This window comes from Pinus tabuliformis, chromosome X (genome assembly GCF_031772625.1).
Source record: "Pinus tabuliformis cultivar Carrire ecotype Pingquan chromosome X, CPIR1, whole genome shotgun sequence".
NCBI classification, from domain to species: domain Eukaryota; kingdom Viridiplantae; phylum Streptophyta; class Pinopsida; order Pinales; family Pinaceae; genus Pinus; species Pinus tabuliformis.
Genome location: NC_142308.1, coordinates 1,475,021,689 through 1,475,041,230, shown reverse-complemented (window position 1 = coordinate 1,475,041,230; position 19,542 = coordinate 1,475,021,689).

The window sequence follows — 19,542 nt, the reverse complement described above, 5'->3', positions numbered from 1 at the left end:
GTGTTCCTCTGTGTTTCTTAAAGAAACTTCCAAAACAACCAATTTAAATAAACCCCAACCCAAGGTATTATATGATGCAAGAGCATCTAGACCTAGCCAGCAATGTGATAGTGTGATCACATGTTGTCGTTAACAAGGAGTGGAGAAGAAAATTGATTATTAAGTGCTTATTAGTTATTGATTATGTAAGTAGTTATTTTGTTGTTAAAAATATGAGATAAATGGCAAGTCAATCCTCACTACAAGGAGATCAAGCCAAGTAGATAAGTCATTAAGTTAAATTAGGATTTTGTTTCTTAAAAAATTAGAAAACTCCTTCATTTGTGGAAGGAGGCAGTTACTTAAGGATTTGTTTTCTGATTGAAATCGAGAGAGAGGGTGAGAGTGAAAAAAAAACTGGGAGTGAAATAATGTAATAGAGCTATCGAAGGCAGTAAGGAAGAGACTCTATTTTTCCTGTGTATTGCAATAATGTAATAGAGCTATCGAAGGCAGTAATGAAGATACTATGTTTTCCTGTGCATTAATGTTTCTGTTTTAATCATAATGACAGAGTTGTTGTTTTACATGAAGATAGTCAATTCGTGATATATTTAGTTCAGCCTTCCCTCGTACATCCTATGCCTCAGCTAATCAACGTGCAGAGATTTGATTCTGGTTCGATCAACTTGACACAACACTATACAATCATTGCTTTGATCAGCCACACATTTGGGAATATGAATCTGGTGGAAAACCTGCGATTTTGGTTAGGAACATGTAGATCGGGCCTCTACAACTGTTAAAGTAGGAAAACCAATCAAAAATCCAGAAGAAATCTAAATAAAAGGCACATCTGTGACTTGGCGCTGTGCATCGGAGTCTAGAGCTACGCTTGTGCCACAAAACATTGAGATTTGGTATTTGGTGCTACATTTTGTTGTAAACTGCCAAAATGTCTTTCACATGACCTGTAACTTAAAAAAGTCCTCCATATAATATTCATTTTTTGGATTGTCCTCTGGTAAACCAATTATAGTTTTAATTTGTAAGTAGTTTCAATTGATCTTTGTTTTGGGAATTCAAAGTAGGAATAAAATAGTTGATACAGGTTTTTATATGCTGAGAGGACATCATTTGGTATCAGAGGGGGGGATTAAGTTCTACTACAATAAACATGCCACCTAGGAGAGGAGCTGGCATAGGTCAAGGAAGACCTGTAGCCAATGCAGTTTTGCTAGAAGAGATTCGTCACCTTCATACAAGGATGGAGACAATGGAAACTGCTAAGAGGAGAGCACCTGATGAAGGAGATGTCACTACTGCAGAGGAATCTTCTAAGGAGGAAGAAGAGGATGCAATCGAAGCTTCCAAAGTTCTCAAAATGTTGGCCAAAGCAAATGGAAAATCAAAGGTGTAAATACCTTTGTATGATGGGAACCTCAATGTGGAAGAGTTGATGGACTGGATCAGTTCACTAGACAAGTATTTCGACTATGAGGAGGTTGATGATAAAAAGAAGGTGAAATTTGCAATTACCAGATTGAAGGGCCATGCATCTATCTAGTGGGATGAACTACAAACATCTAGAGAGAGAAAGGGAAAGCCAAAGATCAAGCAGTGGGATAAAATGGTGAGTAAATTGAAAATTAAATTCATGCTAAAAGATTATAAGTTAAATCTTTTCAGACAGTTACAAAATTTGAGGTAGAAAGGAACAATTGCCAAAGAATACACGAAAGAGTTTTATACGTTGAGCATTAGAGAAGGACATGCAGAGGATGACATAGAAAAGGTAACAAGATACATCAATGGATTGAGATATGACATACAGGATTAAATCAGTTTGTTGAGTCTCAAGACAATTGAAGATGCCTATCAGGCAGCTTTGAAGGCAGGGGAGAAGATGTTGAGGAAGCAAAATCAGAGGAATAGAGGTAAAAGTCCAGCAAGAGGTAGAGGAACTACCAAACCAAGGTTTCAACATTCACAGAATGAAGCAGGAGGTTCAAGTACCAGACCACCACAGAGAGGAGACTTCAGTAGAGGAAGATTTGTGCCGAGAGGTAGAGGACGAGGAAGAGAAATTCATTGTTATGTATGTGGAGAACTAGGACATGGATCATGGGATTGTCCTCACAACAAAACAATAACCCAGAGGGATGTGAATATAGCGGAGACAAAGGAAGAAAACCTGTAGGTTATAGGGAAAGAAGAACCACCCAAGGCAGGAGAATCTTTATTGTTGAAGAGAGTGTTGCTTAAGGCAGAGAAAGAAGTAAATGAACCAACATAGAGGAATAGTTTATTCAGGACTACATGGAAGTCTAAAGGAAAATGTTGTCCAGTGGTAATTGATAGTGGAAGCAATGATAACCTTGTTTCTACAAAGATGGTGAACAAGTTGGGATTGGTGAAAACAGTACACCCTACTCCTTATAAGGTATCATGGCTACAAAAATGACATCAGCTTATTGTGACAGAACAATGTAAGGTAGAGATCCAAATTGGTACTTACAAGGATGTGATATTATGTGATGTAATGCCGATGGATGTATGTCAGATATTATTTGGAAGACCTTGACAGTTTGATCGGAAAGTTATGCATGATGGGTGAAGAAACACTTACACTCTAGAGAAGGATGTAAATAGACACACACTATTGCCATTGAAGGATGAAGTAGGCAAAGAAGCATCTGCAAATAGTGTTATGCTAATAAGTGGGAAAGAACTGCTGTAAAAAGTCAAGAATGACGAAAAGATGCATTTTGTTGTCATAGAGAGACCTAAGGTAATTTTGACTTCCACAAACTTAGATGAGTTATCTGAAGAAATAAAAAATTTGTTGAATGATTTTGCTGATATTATTGTGGATGAGTTGCCAAATGCATTACCACCCATCAAGAGTATTAGTCATCACATTGATCTAATCCCTGGAGTAAGTTTGCCGAATAAAGCAGCATACAGGTTAACTCCTCAGGAGAATGCACAAGTTGGAAGATAAGTGTAGGAATTGATGGATAAGGGGTTGATCAGAGAGAGCCTTAGTCCATGTGTTGTACCAACAATACTCAACCCAAAGAAAGGTGGAGAATGGTGCATGTGCACAGATTCTAGAGCCATAAACAAAATCACCATCAAATATCATTTTCCTTTATCACGCATGGATGATTTAATGGATTGCTTGAGTGGATCAAAATATTTTACCAAGATAGATTTGAAAAGGGGATGAGTGGAAGACTACGTTAAAACAAACAGTGGGTTGTATGAATGGTTAGTGATGCCTTTTGAACTGACTAATGCACCCAGCACATTCATGAGATTGTTGAATGAAGTCTTGAAGGAATATGCAGGCAAGTTTGTCATTGTTTATCTTGATGATATTCTAGTTTTTAGTCAAAGTAAAGAAGAACATCTGGAGCACCTTAAGTTGGTTCTAAAAACTTTGCAAGAAGAGAAACTGCTAATAAATCTGAAGAAATGTAGTTTTATGAAGGAAGAGCTAATATATTTGGGATTCGTAGTTTCTAAAGAAGGTCTAAAAATGGATCTAGAGAAATTCCAAACAATTTGAATTGGCCAACTCCAAAAAACACATTTGAGGTAAGAATCTTTCACGGTCTTGCTAGTTTCTATAGAAAATTTATCAGAAGCTTTAGTCAGATTTGTGCACCCATTATTAAAACAATCAAAGAGACTAATCATTCATTCAAGTGGACAGAGGCAACAGACTGAAACTTTAAGTTACCGAAGAAGAAAATTACAGAAAAGCCAATTTTAGATTTGCCAGATTTTGAGAAAGTTTTCAAGTTGAAATTGATGCTAGTGGAGTTGCAATTGGAGCCGTTTTAAGTTAGGAACAGAGGCCAATAGCATATTTCAGTGAGAAACTGAATGAAGCTAAGAATAAATACTCATGTTATGATAAATGATTTTATGCTATTGTGCAAGCTTTGAAAAAATGGAGACATTATTTGTTACCAAAAGATTTTGTATTATATTCTGATAATCATGCATTACAGTTCATAAATAACCAACCAAAATTGAACTAGAAGCATACCAAGTCCGTAGAGTATTTACAGAGTTTCACTTTTTTGATAAAGCATACAAGCAGTAAGTTGAAAAAAGTTGTTGATGCTTTAAGCACAGTGAATTTAATTATATAAGAATTAAAAGTTGGTGTTATAGGATTTGAAGATAAGGTTGATATGTATAAATATGGTGCATAATTCAAAGATATTTATGTAGTTGTACAAAACCCAGCAGTCCATATCAAAAGCCAGTGGTTGGAGTATCTTATCCAAGGAGTTTTGTTGTTTAAAAGTAACAAATTGTGTATTCCAAAATGTTCTATGAGGGAAAACATAATTAAGGAGAAACACAATGGAGGCTTATCTAGACACTTTGGACAGGACAAAGCCTTTGCTCAGGTAAATTATTTTTACTACTGGCCAAAGATGCAAACTAATCTTAAGAGATTTGTTGAGAAGTGTAGGATTTGTCAGCATGCTAAGGGGAGAAGCCAAAACACAGGATTGTACCAACCATTACCAATACCAGACCGACCATGGGATGCAGTTAGTATGGATTTTGTTTTGGGTTTGCCCAAAACTCAAAGAGGAAATGACTCCATTTATGTTGTGGTAGATAGATTTTCTAAAATGGCTCATTTCATTGCATGCAAGAAGACTAGTGATACAACTCATATTGCTAATTTGTTTTTTTTAGAAGTTGTAAGGTTACATGGGTTGCCTATAAGTATTGTGTCTGATAGGGATACAAAGTTTGTTGGGCATTTCTGGATAACTTTGTGGAAGAAAATAGGTCCAAACCTTAGTTCTAGTCCATCCTATCATCCTCAAACAGATGGATAGACCGAGGTAGTAAATAGAAGCTTTGGAAATATATTAAGGAGCTTAGTGTATAAAAATCCTAAGCAGTGGGATTTAGCACTTGCTTAGGCTAAGTTAAGTTTGCTTATAATGATACTCCCAATCGGAGTACTGGGATGAGTCCATTCCATATTGTTTTTGGGATGAATCCAAAAGGTGTGTATGAGCTCAGAAATTTGGGAAAACAAGAGACAAGGAGTGAAAAGGCTGAAGAGTTTGCAGAGCAGATGCAAAAACTACAAGATGTCAAAGGGAGATTACAAGAAAGGAGCAGAAAATACAAACAGAGAGCTGATATGAAGCCAAAAGAAAAAGAATTTCAAGTAGGTGATCTAGTCATGATTTACTTGAGAAAGGAAAGGTTTCTTGTTGGGACTTATAACAAATTTAAGATGAAAAAGATAGGACCGTGTAGAATTATGAGAAAGTTTTCAACCAATGCCTATGAGGTTGAGCTACCAAAAGGGATTGGCATATCACCAATCTTCAATATTGCAGATTTGTACCCATACAAGGAGTCAAAGGTAGAGCTACAATATGAGTTGATAGAAAAGAAGGTTGAGACCCCAAACTGGGAGGAGCAAATGCCAAAGACAGCAAGGAAGGAAGTGGAAGCTATTCTGGATAAAAGAGAAACAAAGAAGACAAGGAGCCAAACATATTATCAGTACTTAGTTAAATGGAAGGGGCATCCAGATGAAGATGCCAGTTAGATGATAGCTACAGAGTTACACAGATATCAAGTGGATCCAGAAGACATGATGGAACAATCTTTTTCCTCCCCGAAAGTTTGATGCAGGAGCATCTAGACCTAGCCAACAATGTGATAGTGTGATCACATGTTGTGGTTAACAAGGAGTGGAGAAGAAAATTGATTATTAAGTTCTTATTAGTTATTAATTATGTAAGTAGTTAGTTTGTTGTTAAAAATCTGAGGAAATTAGAAATAAATGGCAAGTCAATCCTCCCTACGAGGAGATCAAGCCAAGTAGCTAAGTCATTAAGTTAAATTAGGATTTTGTTTCTTAAAAAAATAGAAAACTCCTTCATTTGTGGAAGGAGGCAGTTACTTAAGGATTTGTTTTCTGATTGTAATCAAGAGAGAGGGTGAGAGTGAAAAAAACAACAGGGATTGTAATATTGTAATAGTGCTATCGAAGGCAGTAATGAATAGACTCTATTTTTCCTATGTATTGCAATAATGTAATAAAGCTATCAAAGGCAGTAATGAAGATACCTTGTTTTCTTGTGTATTAATGTTTCTGTTTTAATCATAATGACAGAGTTGGTGTTTTAGTTTTACATGAAGACAATCAATTCATGATATAGTCAGTTCAACCTTCCCTCATACATCCTATGCCTCAGCTAATCAATGTGCAGAGATTTGATTCTGGTTCGATCAACTTGACACAACACTATACAATCATTGCTTTGATCAACAATGCATTTGGAAAATGAATCCAATGGAAAACCCACGATTTTGGTCAGGAACATGTAGATTGGGCCTCTACAACTGTTAAAGTAGGAAAACCAATCAAAAATCCAGAAGAAATCCAGATAAAAGGCACATCTGTGACTTGGCGTTGCGCATAGGGGTCTGGAGCTACGCTTGTGCCACAAAGCGCTGTGCTTTGGTATCTGGTGCTACATTTTGCTGTAAACTGCCAAAATGTCTTTCACATGACCTGTAACTTAAAAAAGTCCTCCATCTAATCTTCGTTTGTTGGATTGTCCTCTTGTAAACCAATTATAGTTTTAATTTGTAGGCAGTTTCGGTTGATCTTTGTTTTGGGAATTGAAAGTAGGAACAAAACACTTGATATAGGATTTTATACGCTATGAGGACATCATTATATCAACCAATTGTCACCAATGCACCCTTCACAATGTTCTTGTCAAAAAAAAATCTATTACATTGGGTAAGTGCTTCTTGTTGTATCCATGCTTGCACATGCCACAGATTTGTTCATAATGTCCTTCCCTGTTACAGATTTGTGCATAATGTCCTTCCCCGTTAGTAGAAACACGAGGCATTCTTCCATCAAGCATTTCCGACATTTTGTCAATTCTTGTCACCAAATATGCCTACTCAAATTTCTTATCATGATATTTGTTATTGGTTATCTTCACAACAAGAGCTTGATTAGAACACCAAATTTTTAACTTATTCTTCTTGAAATAACATACCACGAAATTCATCAACTAAAACAATGTCAATGTTTTTTGAAGTAATTAAACTTGTTACAAAAGGGTGACACACCCCAATGAACCTATTGCTTGTTAAAGAAACCAAATATTTCAAATCCATGGTATCATAAACAACAATTAGTTGAACATGTATCTTGTATGTAGATCACATAATTAATAATATTTTGTCACCAAGTGTTGTGTCCCCACCTAGTACTCTTGAGTCCTAGCCATTAATGAGTAGCCATGAAACAATGCTTTCAAATTCTCATCCTTAAAGGCAAAATATCCACAATACCAACAAAGAAAGTCTCCTAGTGGGGGAAATGTGATAATTAAAATGCAACCAAAATAAACAAGAATGGATTTACAAAAATTCATAGCAACCAAATGCCCATGACCAAATTTAATCATAATCACACACAACATACAAAATACATATATTATTTCCATAACAAAAAAACATTGATTGTGACCATAGACAATAGAACACTTATCTTCTAACAAAAAAAATAAAAGAACCCAAAAAATTGATTGCATAAGAGGAGGATGTCTCACTTTTGGGGTTGGATAAACCCTAGTTTGACCCATGTGCATCCTTGTATTGTAGAGGTCTCCATGTGGGGTTGCTTTGTTGGTTACTTGTATAAACACATGCCCTTATTTTATGATAGTGTCCCTCTCCTACTTGAATATAGAAGGGAGGAGAGAGCTCTTGTATTCATTCATCATTTTGTACTCTTCTTTTTACTTTTCTTGGAGATGTTAGGGTTTATGAGGAAACTCTAGAAGCTAGATGTTAGGGTTCACATGGAAACCCTAGGAGAAGATAAGAAGGAAGAAAGATGTCTTTGATGTTCTTAGAGAGATTGTTCTTGTGTGATGCTAGGGTTCTCTTGTGATGAGTAGGGTTTATACTATATATGTATACTCTAGAGAAGAACATGATGTTGAAGACGACAATGTTTATTGTGTTTCTTGTTGTAGCATTAGGGTTTCTAAGCTACAATAGAAGACATGGAGAGTGGAGCTAACACCTTGTATGATTTTGGAGCTTTGTTTTTATGGGATGTAAGGCTAGTGCAAGATTATGTAGTTCATGTATTCTTGATGATCCATGGAGGTCTCGATTCTGTTGATGATGCAAGTGTGGAAAAATTAGGGTCTGAGGATTCAAACCCAAAGATAAACATGTGGATTTGGAGACTGACACTAGAGTTATCTTGGCACATAATTCTCTTTTGCAACATGGATGGGGTTTTCTAACCGTAAAGAAAACAATAATGCTAGCTAGTGTCGAGAGATTTTGAGACACAATATTGTTGTTGAAGCCAAGGAGGACTTCTTGGTGTTGATATTTGTTTGTTGCATGTCTTTGGTGGTGGACGGGGTTTTCAAGATTTTCCTAGTAAGGGTTTTGGAGACTTTGAAAGATTGTGATCACTTTGTGATAATAAAATTTTGGTATATACATGCACTTCATCCTTATACATGCATATGAAGATTCCAGTTGTCCAATACTAGTGTAGTTGCAGATTTTATTTTGCAGTCTTTCATTATTTACTTGATTGCACCATTTTTGACACTTTTCATGTTGATTTGACATATAAAGGGCCAAAATTGTGAAGTGTTTTCACAAACATTTTGAAGATAATATGGCATATTTACTATTGTAAATTTGCAGTAAGTAAAACAAATTCAAATATGGTTTATGCTTGGAAAAGTGTGCCTGAAGGGATGAAACTTATTGGCATATGCTTGGTATCTTTTCTCTTGGATTACCTAGCATATTGGGGTTGTTGAGAAGTGAATAAATCACATGGCCTTATTCTATGCTGCTACCAGATCCAAAAATGTTTTTTGTGTCATCATAAGGATAACATGGAGTTGAAAAGAATTGAGTATGATGAATGCAGATACAAGTATGGAATTTTTAAATGGACATGGATTAAAGGAACCATATATGCATGCATCAGATGAGAATCCAAGTCAATTAAAACTCAAGAAATAACAGACCAATTCAACAAAAAAAAAAATTGGTTGTTAACAACATATTAAATCATAAAGGCAAAGCCATAAAACCATAAGGAAGCCCAAAGATCTAAGATACAGACCCAAATCTGGAGTATTCACACATAGTATCTCTGGTTAGAGACCATAAACCCAATTTCTATTGGACCAAATTGACAAAGTAAGGGGACACAGGGAAGGTTTTGAGAGGTATCCACATTGGTAGTGCTCCTTACAATCTTTCCATATGGAAATAAAAGCTGTAATAATCTGCCTTGTCAAATTTCTTATTTTTCTATAAAATTTTATGAGTTTTTGTTTGAGTTTCAGTGTGGTATTTCTTCAAACAGTTTGACTACTTCTTGTTGTAGGTGATTTTTCTATAAATTTATTTTCTGAGTAGCACATATAGAAATTCAAATACAACAATAGGCTTCCAAATAATTTCTTATTTCACACAACAAAACCCAGAAACTACAAGTTGCTGATATTTAGCAATATCACCCACAGAAAATAGTTTCTCATTCAAAATTTGAATACACAGTGAGAGGACTTGAAAGACAGAACCTGATTGTCATTAGCAGTAGTAGAAGGATGCTCAAATACAATTATCAGTCCACCGAGGTACTTTCTAGAGTCTGGTTATGAAATATAGTACCCAAAAATTAATATACATGCCCAATGTTGATGATGGTCCTTCTGTCACTGGTAAATCATAAGATAATTGCCTTGAGATAGCACACAAACCCAACAATGAAGCTACAACAACACTAAACTGAAGAGGAATGATCTTCGTCCACCATAGTGAGACCTCTAGAGCTCGTGGTTATGTACATGAATGGAACTCGATCCTTGAGGGTTAAGTGCCACCACCCGATAGGGGATCCCACACCACTTGCCTCAGGCAGGAATTAGGGGTACGAAACTTAGAAAAAAACTCACACATTGCACCCATTTACCGACAAACTATGAGAGGAGAAGGAACCCATAACAGGAGCTACTATGTTCCAATTCCACTTAATGCCCACCTACTAGAGAGAGATGTAAAGATAGAACCCACTGAGTTTTAAATCTCGTTAATGACCAAGTGAAAGCATCAATAGCAGTTTCATATTACCTTCGTTAGGTTCCATATCCAATCACGGATCGAGCATCAATAGTAGTCACAACTTACCTTCACTAGGTTCCATATCCAGTCACGGATCGAGCATCAATAGCAGTCGCAGCTTACCTTCATTAGGTTCCATATCTAGTCACGGATCGAGATCGAGATAAAGATCCAACAATTGGAGACCGAGTTTACTTTCTTTTTATGAACTTGAATAAGTTTCTCTTGGTCCATTCAATCACATTAGGTTTGAACTAGGACTAGCTTCAGATCCTCCAGTTGCATAAGTAGATCCAGTTGCTTACTTTGAACCAGTGGATCCCGCAGAGGTAGAAGTAGTGGTTTCACCTGAGTATGTGTCTTTACACATGTTCAATCAAATTTCCTCCTTTTTCTCATGCATTCTTTCTCATGCGTTCTTTACTAGTTGTGTTAAGGAGTTTTTCCCCTACCAATTGAAATAACTCTTATTGGTTGGGTACAAACGTAATGAATTGATATTGACTATTTTTTAAACGAAAACTTATTTCGCCTTCTTCTCAGCTAGTTAATCCCCCATGCCAACCAAATAGGGGAACTTGTTCTCCTTTCTCTTGGAAAAGTGGGAAAAATGCTTGCCTCTTTTCCGGGCTAGCTCGAAAAACCTACACTCCCATGGATCTCTTGGAAAACCTATGTTTGTATGTATTTCCTTCCCTCAAATAGCTATGCTTAGGCAGGGCAGGCAGGGAATAAATGTAGTTCACTTACCTAAATGTAAGGCATAACGTCAAGAATGAGAATGAAATAGATATGTAATTATGATTTATTATATACGTTGCAGGTAGGATAGTTGAGTCACCAACAAGTTGGTTGACCTTTTTCCCATTCTCATTCTAAAATCCTATTAAAGCATATCCCAATGCTCCCTATGCCCCCATGATCAAGGGCTCAAATTTACCCTTACCGTATTGTATCATGTAGGGGTATGGCCTCTCTGTCGAGTATGTATTGAAAGGTTCATTTTCCTCTTTCGGATATAGTGGGAACTTGGAATTGATGTTAGGACTATCACCTATACCAGTTGTTTAAAAGTCTTGAACTATGCTATGCAATAACAACTTGTTTTAAACACACATGCAACCCTCCTATGAGTTTCAACAATGACTATTGTATGAACATGATATTGTTGCAAATTGCATATTTAATTCGCTCCTAGACGAGACAAGGAGATACATTCAAGTTCAAATCATAGATTACATTTTTTTTAAATGGTTAAATTTTTCCCACCACATTAAATTTTTCCCTCCATTTCCATTATCATATTGTGGATTTTTAATAAGTTAAGTCAATAAAAATATTTTTTTCCATTATCATATTGTTGATTTTTAATGAGTAGATAAGAAAATTTATTTTCTCTATTTTTATTTCTACAAATTTTAATGATGAGATTGTTTAGATTATTAATATTATTGTTAATATGGAAGTTTACACTAAAATTTTACAAGAATAAATTGATGATGGTGAAAAATTGTTGATTTAGAGTAATCACAATGATGGCATGGAAAAGAGTGTGCAAAACAAAAGAGAAATGAGGTAAAATTGTGCTTGTCTTTATACATTGATATATTTTGGTTAAAAAAAATAGTTGTATTTTAAAAAATTATCTAAGTTTTTATTTTAAGAGGACTTCTATTAGGGTTTGGATTTTAGAGTTCACAAGTCTACCAAAACTATCTACTCATGTCCTTGTTCATATTATTCAATGTTTTGTTTCTTTCATGGACTTGAGTTGGCACTAACTAGCTTGCTAACTTTTTCTTAAAGCTGGAGGGTGTCTTAAATGATGAAGCTTTGGTTCAAGTTTAAATCCATTGATCCACTTATTGTTGAATTTAATAATGAAACCTTTATTTCTAATAGTAACTAGTACTGTAATTCTTTTTAAGGAACCTTGAAGCTTGTTCGTAATCTCGATAATGAAGTATTTCAAGGGTTCTAAGGAAATCTATTCTTATTGAAATTTTTTAAATATGAAGATGTTTATAGTTTCTATAAGGAAAGAACATTATTTGGGTTATTTGTTGCGAGGGTTCCTCTCAAAGTCATTATTAAGGATTAGGTTAAAGAAGTATTAGAACCCCAAGGTTGGCATTGTATCAAAACTAGATATATAGATGTTGTAAATATTATTGTTATTCATTGTGGTAGAATTATCATATTTCATTCTATGCTATGTAAAAAGAGAAATGCATAAATATAAGATATAATGGTAGAAGATTTCTCAAAACAAAAGAGAATATATGAATCCATAAGATGGCATATTTTAAATGGCAGGTGTAAATGAGGTGGAAACTCTCAAGGCCTTTACCAATGGACATGAAAAGGGCCTTGGACCAAGAATATGGGCACCATTATTATTCTTTTCATAATAAGATTTAGTATGATGGAAGGAGAAAAAGGTATTTACTTCTAAAATGAAGTTTCTCATGCTCAAAGGCCATGAATTTAGCATTGAACAACCACATAGATCCTCTCTAAATAATATTAGGGGTATATGGGATATCAATTCCATTAGGAATTTTTTCACACCATGTATAGGAGTCAAATAATTTACCATGGGTAAGGGAGGTAAACAATGGCACTAGGCCTTACAAGAAGCTTTTTAGTTTCAAGAGCTATGAGCTAGCCTTAAAAACCACATAGATCTTCTTTAATGGATCTTTGGTCTTAAGTCGAGATATGGGCACCATAAGAGGTATTTCTCACCACATATGGGAGTTAGTGTTTATGTTATGGTTAGGAGAGGAAAACAAGGACCTTAGTCCCTAAATTAATATTTTTCATGCTCAATTTCCATGAATAAGACCTCTAGCTAGGAATATGGGCATTTAGTATGTTTTGCATAATAAGAATGGGTTTCATGGCCTTTACTATGACGAAGGAAGAAAATTAAAAAAACAAAGACTTAAGTCCTAAATAATTAGGTGCATTTAAAAAGGCTTCAAACCACCACATTAATTATATTCTCTAAGGGATATTCTTTGGCCTCTAGGAAGGATGTGTCTATCATTCAAAGGTTTTGCATACCACGATTGGGTCTCGGAGCCTCATCATTGGTCCTTAATGAAATTAGAAGGATTTCCAAAGTGACACAATTAAAAATGACTAGCATAAATGACTAATTCATATACTTGTTGTACTTGTTAGTTGGTCATATTTTTATTCTTGGACTATAGTAGTCATTTATGTTAATCATTTTTAATTTTGTCACTTATTATCTAGTCATATATTTTAGTCCTACACTAAATTAGTCGTTTAAGTTAGTCACTTTTAGTTGGGTCACTTATTATCTAGTCGTATATTTTATCCCTAAACTAAATTAGTCGTTCAAGTTAGTCATTTTTAGTTGGTTCACTTAAAATTGCTCAAATTTAGTAGCAATTCACTTGAAATAATTGTAGTGACTAACCTTTTTAGTTGCATATTCACTAATCTCTCATTTTGCACTAGTGTTGCAGGTAGCCCATTATTTTTAGGGAACTTCACTTAGAGCTCAAAAATGCCCTATTAGAAGCTAATCACAGTTTATTTTAAATTAGTCATCCACGCTAGTCAGTTTTAGTTGTATTACTTATTAGCTAGTCATATATTTCAACTTGGGACTAAATTAGTCATTTATGTTAGTCATTTTTATTTGGATCACTTAATATTGCTCATTTTTAGTAGTATTTCACTTAGAAAAATTGTGGTGACTAACGTTTCTAGTCACCTAGTCACTAATTTCTCATTTTCTACTAGTGTTTCAGGCTTCCTTTTGACTTATGGATCAAGTCTCCTCGATTCCTAAGTTTTAGGGAAACTTGATAAGGCCTATGCCTTCGACGCCTTAAGAATATTCAATTTCCCCGGATTGGAGTCTAACCTCTTTGAGGTAGCCAATGAGACCATCGAAGACAAAAGTCTATATCAAATGAGTCCTTACTGTATATTGCCTTTTCTGAGGAGAATATCCATCCAACAATCAATTCAACAATTGTCTACACCCTTCATTCAAAATATCTTATTCAATTTAAAATTTGTTCAATATTTTAAATCTTATTTAATGTATATCCTTCATTGTATTTTTGCATTACATCCTCTAAGAAAGAGTCCAATTGAATGCGAGAGGTATAACAAAGACAACAATGCAAACAACATAATGAGAGTTAAAATCATGTGCTAGAATCTCAAATATAGAACAAAATAATAACCCTTCCATTGAACTGCATCGCAAATGGATCAACAATCCTGAGAAGAAAGATCTCACACGACTGGATTTTTTTTGTTTTCCCTCAACCCATTTGCTGACTGTGTAATGGACCTTCTTGCGCGAGATGACATCATACTTGTAGGGATCCTTTAGGAAATTTTTGAGCATGGAAACACATATGTTGGTATAGGAAACGTAGGTCATTACTGCTACCCTCCACATGGGAGTTGTTGCTATCATTGTTGTAGATCCCACTGTAGAATCCATTCTACTCTATTCTCTCTCTATGCCTGTACACACTCCCACTTTGTGTTGCCTTCTCTTTGTTGTCTACGCCCTTCAGTTATCCCACTCATTCTTTTTATTATCCCACTCATTTCTTTTAGAAAAGGGGCAAGCTGAGATGAAATGGAAAAGTTGAGATAAAATTGTTATTTCATCTCAAACTAATGTCTTAAAACACTCCACCATTTATAAAAAGGGCAAGCTAAGACAAAATGGGGAAAGTTGAGACATAGTTGTTATTTTGTCTCAAACTAATTTCTTAAAACACCCCATCATGTAGTAGTGCTTAAATAACGGATTCAACATGCATTTCCCATTGTAATAAAAATTGAGTTATGACAGGTCTTCCCATTGTATAAACAATGCATAAATAAAATCTTAGGAATTGATATGGAATATAAATTTACAATAGTGAAATCCAAATACAAATTCTTAGGAATTGATATGAAATATAAATTTATGATAGTGAAATCCAAATACAAATTGTTGTAATTTGACTTTTTTTTAAATAAAAATTATAAATTCCAAATAAAAATTAATACTTTGATTCCAAATTTATATAAATTAAATTTGGAATCGTATAAATTAAATGACTAGTAAATGTCAATAAGCATCAAAATGCATCTCATATTGCCAAAATAAATTAAAAAAACAAAAATCATAAAAATTAGCTAAATTAACTTTTTAAAATTATTATTATTAATTATTAAAGGAATTAATAAATGTTTTAAAACACACTTACTTAAAAAAAAAAAAAAAAAAAAAAAAAAAAAAAAACTTGTAATATTATTCAACTCTATTTTACTATAGCTATTCTTGATCCATTACCATAGGTCGCCTTACTAATATCATATACCCAAAAACTATAATTCATATGCATCTAATTTTTTTTGTAAATAATAGATTCAATTGCTTTCTAGGTAAATCTCAACCTTTAATTTATGACTATCTATTTTAAAATATTTTATGAAGGTTAAATCCCTACCATCCACCTTATAATTATTGATAATGAAATTAACATTTTGAAAACTTATTATACTATAACAAAATAAAAAAATTAACTAAATTATAACTTTATTTTAAAATATTATAATTACATATATATATAACAACATTCTCACTTATAAAAATTCCATTCCATTTTATTATAAATATTTTTAATTCTATGTTATTATGAACTTTGTTACAATATTGCCTATTAATTCCATTACTTATTAAATACACATGAATTTATACTTTCTACTTAATAATAATCCAATAATTAAATTAAAATTCGAAAAATCATCTTCCCAACAAAATACTAAAGAAATATTCATCGTTAACTAATTTATTTATAGTATTTATACAACCATAAATTTATGGTAAACAATAGTTAAATTAATTTTTTTATTCATACAACCTTTGACAAATTTACTCAAACAACCATTGAGATTTTAATAACTCACTGTAAAATTGGTTAACGTTGTATATGTTACTTTATATAGTAGCAACTTGGCAAGTAGAAATCTCCTCATTTCTGGTTCATATGGCATATACATGGAAACATATAATTGTTTAGCAAAACTCAATTTTTCACCTTTTGGAATCTCCCTTCCCTGGTCGTCGCTTTTGTGGTTGCTTTTTATGGGCATTGTTGGGTTTTCCATTGGCTTGCATACCATTTGGTTTTCCATTTTCATGCCCACCGTCTATAATTCCATTATTGTGCACACTATCTGATTTTCTGTTTTCATGCACATGTGCCTTCAAACGCTGACATTCAGGCCTCAACTGCTGGAGCTAGATATCTCTGAATTCAAGGTCCTTGTTGACTGATTCTAAAGCACTCTCCAATTCCCTTATCTTGTCGAACACTATTGCATATTTGTTCAATTCGACCCTTAATGAGTTGTTTTCCTCATGGAGGCATCTTTTTGCGTCGCTAAGGTCTGAAAGATGATGACACAAATCAGCTAACTGACACTCTTTCTCCAAAATCATGGCCTTGGACGATTCAAGATCCTTGTTGACAAAATCCAAAATTTTTCCAATTCCATATTCTGCCCTTGAGATGTTGTTGTTCTTCCTCATAAACCATTTTTCTTCTCTCTATCCCACTGGTTTTCTCTTCAAGGAGCCTTTTATCCTCTTCAATGGACGATAGTTAATCTTGTAAATCAGCTAAGTGGATGACCATGGCACAAAGCTCACACTGTATATCAAAGATTTGGTTGTCCTTTTTCTCTGCAACATCTAAAAGTTGGCTTTGTAACATAGCCATTTGTTGCTCACCCTTGGAAGCGGATTCCTTTGGATCTTCAATAGTAGATGTCGTTGACAATAATTTTTCTTCAAGTTCCTTCTTTATGGAGACCTGTAACATCAAGTTTTTATTTAAAGCTTCTTTTTCTTCATGGATTTGGTGGGAATAATTTTATAATTTATTCATCTCTTCTTTAGTCTTATTTAGTTCAGCAAATACTTCATCATATGCAGACTTTGTTGCTCCCAACTCTGTCTACAATCCCAGTGAATGACTTTCAAGATACAGGACTCTTTGATCACTGTTCAAACACTTTACTGAAATTTCTTGAAATCTCTTGGATTCCTCATTGAGACTCTGAAGTAACAAACTTTGCTCATTCCTAAGAGAAACGTTCTCTCTTTGCAACGATAAAATAATATTTTCTTGTTCCTCATTTTCTTTCAACGGCTCCAAGTGCTTGTCCTCCAATTCTGTATATTTCTTGGCAATTTCTGCTTGGAATGTTTCAAAGATAATCATCTGCTCTTCCTTTTCCTCAAGCTGCTTCTTAAGTGTATCATTCTCCACAAGAAAATGTTCAGCTTTTTGTTATGGGAAAATTTAGTGTCTTTTCAAATGACTAACCCCTAAACCTAGTAGCAAGTCTAGAACAATAGTTAAAGTTATTCCATTGCTTTTCCTATAGATAACAGATAAAAGAAAGAGGAGCAAAAGTACCAACCTATATCTCCCGCTCGATACCTCTTCCCTTTGACCACTTTTTCCGCTCCCTTCGTACTTAACTCACTTGAAAGGTACCTGCACACAAGCCGAGATAGAAAACCATCAAAGCATACATATCGATCTGTTAACTAAACATATTATAGAATCGAAAGTACAATATACATCACATAAACACATGAATGGGAAAAAGCATAGAACTCTTTATTCATAGAAGGAAAGACTACAACCCATGTAGATGCATGTCCGATTCAGCATCATCCTTCCAGCTTCAAACCCTTCTGTCCTCATGAAAACAACAATTTGACATGATAACATTACTCTCTCTACTAATCTCATCCAAGCAACATTTCCTTAGCTTAAGAAGTCTCAACCTAGACCAACCAATGAGAGCTTGGTCCTTTTATCACTGAAAAGAGGAGGTTAGGCCATTAATGGCCCTCATGAATGCTTTGCCATAATTCAGAAGTCGTTCCATGGAGGAAGGGATAATGGATTAAGTTTCATTCATCTCCTTCCTCATCCAAAGTGAGCCCAATCCTTCTAGAAACCTCCCGAAGCATCCATTGGATGAGGAATCCAATGGATTTATTTGAAAAATTCGATGGATCTCACTCATCGCAAGTGATACAAAGGCTAGGTGCTATGCATAGCACCTAGATAGTGTAGTGCCTGCCATTCATTGCAACCAAATAGAAGGCCACCTGAGACGATCTCCTTAGGGACATTTTTTGGATGAATGGTGTCATGAAACTCTTGGGAAGCAAGCATGATGTAGGTTAACTTCATTAGGGAATGAAAACAACTGAATTAGGGGTTGATGGACCCAAATAACATAGATCTGGAAGTTGGGGTTGATATGCCCAAATTTTCCTGTAATAAATGCCCCCTAAAGGATGAAGTCAAAAATAACCATGTCGAGTGAGATGCTTTACCACTTGGAGAGAAGGATTTGAACCGGAAGGTGACCTACATCAGTTACAATACATATATCATGATACTTTGATTATTTCTCACAATTTAGCTGAGGGAAGGCATACCCATGTTCAGCTTTATAAACTTTCATTACATGTACAAATATAGTCATCTACAGATGTAGACCCATGAATGGATGACCATGAATGTAAGGCCATTGTACATTTGATATAATACTCCTGAAAAATATATCGCAGCCCAGATGGATGAAGCTAGATCTGTGGTCTTCAATCTCGTTCAATATTTCACTCAAGTACAAGTCTAACCATGTGAATAGATGTTCTGAAGTCGAACATGGAGAGACATCGTCTGATTACCAGCCAATGATGTAAGTCGTTAACAGACGCGAGAGGAATCACCGATAATGATAATGACCCTCAAGGTACTGCAGTACATTCTGCATGGTGTGAATAAATGATTTGATGTCGAACACCAAACGAAGTCTTTCGGTCGAAGGCCAGTGATGTCAACCTATCGCTGGAAGCGAGAAACCTGCCATTGATGTATGCAAGCCTCAAGGTACTGAAGGGGTGTTTCTAAGTCAACTTCTTGGATGATATGCTGATGTCGACAAGAAGCGACTCGTTGCAGGAGGGCCTTGATGTATCCCACATAAACAACACGAAACAAGGTAAATGACTTTTGAGATGAAATATCGATCAACAACACAAGGTTCAGAAATGGCGGGCATGAAAATGAAGGTTTACTGTATTGTAAAGGATGAAGTTTTGAACTGAATGACTTCTCTTGAACATATCAGCGACACTGAAGTGAATTGGTAGCATTAACCCAAAACAAAGTGATGGATGGTATGATAGACCAACGGTGTGATAACCATCAAGCTAAATGACCCAACCCACATAGTCACAGTGATGAGGTGAAAGTGTCATGTTCAAGAGCGACCTGCTAC